Raw genomic sequence first — 2921 nt, 5'->3', positions numbered from 1 at the left:
ATCAGAAAGCATCACATTCATTTAACGGAAACGCCTTGCCTGAGGTATTATATAAAACAAATAATTCAAATATTAGTCCAAAGTTTTTCTTTTTCTCAGTGAATACTCATCTAGTGTAATATTATTCTGCTATTTTAGGTTGTAACCACACAGCAAAGCAATGCAAGAGCCAGATATTCTCTTCATATCGGCAATATGAAGTGATCCATAGGACAATGAACTTTGTAGGATTTAACAATAGCTTGTGTGGACTGTACAATATAATCCGAAATACTATTGCTAATACATTAGGTAGAGTAGAATGGACATGAAAGAGGAAGTTATCAGAATGTAAGGTTAGCCAATCCTATAATTATCTCTCACCCATTTTCAGAAATCCCTTTGTTATGTATTTTAATTTTTATTTTAGGAAGTAATAGAAAAGCTCTTACAATACCATCAACAAAGAGCAAAAGTTAGTAATTTGCATCTCTTTTATTCTAAGTGCCCATCTACTTATGCCACCCATGAGCACAGTTGTTATTCTGAGAAAAAAAAATATATACTGTCAGCCAGTGAGTGAGTCAAAACCTTATTATTAATGTTATCTATAATATAAACTTTTTTGGTTTATAAAAATTTGTTTTTATAATTGTAATCTTTGTTTTGGTTAGGCAAGAGTGTTAGTATTCAAACTCAGATCTGATCAAAGCAAAACAAACAACAACGAAACAAAAAGAAGGCAGTGTAAGGCACAAAATTATATCATACCATGAAATCACAGGATTTCTGTACATTATCTATGTGTTCCTGAAGATTCCATTAAATATAAGAGAAGAAATGTCAAATTATGCTGGACTTTATGTCCTTTTCTATTCTTTTATATTTCTTTCACATGGACAGTCCCAAATGCTAAATGAAGCTAAGTATTATCTACAGTCAACATCTTAAAATTGTACTGGTTATATTAATGAAAATTATTGCTCATTTATATTTACCATATTAATGTTAGAGAATAGTATTTTATTCTTGGTTTTATATATAAGAAAGGTAAATTACAGACATGATAAGGATGAAATTAATGTCTTCACTACATTATTTTTGAAGAACATTCTAGGTAAATATCCTTTTGTTGAGTAATAGCCAGTTCTGACAATTTCTCAAAAGAGGTTTTTAATTTATTAATATGGTTAAATTATTTTATTTTCTTTAATTTAACATTCTATGCTTCTAAGTCTCAAATCTTGTTACAGTGATAAAAAAAAAATCCCAACTTAAGCAATTTGGGAACGTAGAAAATTTGTTTAACTCAAAATTCTTGGATACATTTCATTATAGAAGAGAAGTCACTTAGATAGGGGTTTGAAGAAATTTGTTTGAGTATATGCACAGTAGGGAGGAGAGAGCAAGAAATGCATGGTTGGCAGTGTTTAGCTCACTTTTACAAACTCTTGTGTCTGTCCTTAGGAAATTCTGTGCTTGTTATGTACAGTGGACAGGTAGGGATTTCTTCCCTGGGCAATCATGATATTCCTCCCCAAGCATGCCAACAGACCAAACTTCTCCAGCAGCTCTTCACTGAATCTCTCATTTTTGGTGATTTTTTGGATAGTTCCAAATTTACAATAAAAAGTAGCCATCATATTATATTTAGGAAGAATTTTAGTATTCTAGCATTAGTATTAGTATTAGTATTTCTTAGGAAAAAAATGCCCCAGACACAATGTGAGGGAATACAGTAGTAGTTTTTCTCATCAATTTAAAAAACAAAAAAAAACCCCTGTGTTTTGAGCAATTATACCCTAACTCACTCTACACATTTTTCATTGAATAATTTCCTACAGTTAATTTTTCTGTAGTATATATTTACATTTGACAAACACTTAGAAAAGATGTATATTTAAGAAAATGAGTATGATATTTGTCTTCAGCTATGTAGTAAGTTAACGAGCATATATTTAAAATGATGGAAAAGTTATGAGGAAGCATATCATCATTGAAATTCAATAACCCCCTCAAAATTCACTAGTGAGTAAAGCATTATCTTAATTTGTGTTTTACTTTTTCTATAAAGGATAATGACTTAAAAATGTAAACTGCTATCATGAAACTCTAAAACAATTTCAATGCAGAAACAGTTCAAATGCAGCATTTATACCTCAAACTTTTAGTATGATTTGATTAGGGAGGTTCGGAATGTGCTCAATTATCAAGCCTAGTAGCATAACTGATCCCTAAGAGACAAATTGTGAAGTTTACCATAACTCAGTAAATTTAAAGGTGCATTTGGTATTTTTAAATTTTTTATTAAATATATATTTTTTACTTACATTTCAACTGTTATTCCCCTTCCTGGTTTCCTGTCCATAAGCCCCGATCCCATCGCATCCACCTCGCCCATGTGGATATTCCCCCCATACATCTCCCTTACTGCCCCCCCATTTTCCCCTGCACTGGAGATCCAACCTTGGCAGGACCAAGGGCTTCCCCTTCCACTGGTGCCCAACAAGGCTATTCTCAGCTACATATGCAGTTGGAGCCCTGATCAGTCTATATATAGTTTTCGGTAGTGGTTTAGTCCCTGGAACCTCTGGTTGGTTGGTATTGTTGTTGTTATGGGGTTGCAAACTCCTTCATAGTTAATGATACTTTATGCACATATCTTTCTCACTTTCTCATGAAATATCTATTTATTTATTTTTTTGTCTTTCTAGAATGTCAGAATTTATTGAATAACAGAAAATTCACAAGGTTAAGTGATTGTTTTCTTTAAAGTATATGCAGCATGCCTGTCACATCCATCTTTTTTTAAAGATATTTTTCTTTTATTGGATATTTTTTATTTACATTTCAAATGTTGTGCCCTTTCCTAGTTTCCCAGACAAAAGCACCCTGTCCCCTCCCCCTCCCCTTCTTCTATAAGGGGAAAATATTATTTTTCG

The sequence above is a fragment of the Rattus norvegicus genome, chromosome 14 (assembly GCF_021556685.1).
Source record: "Rattus norvegicus strain SHRSP/BbbUtx chromosome 14, alternate assembly SHRSP_T2T, whole genome shotgun sequence".
Lineage (NCBI taxonomy): Eukaryota > Metazoa > Chordata > Mammalia > Rodentia > Muridae > Rattus > Rattus norvegicus.
Note: the sequence above shows the minus strand (reverse complement) of the source record.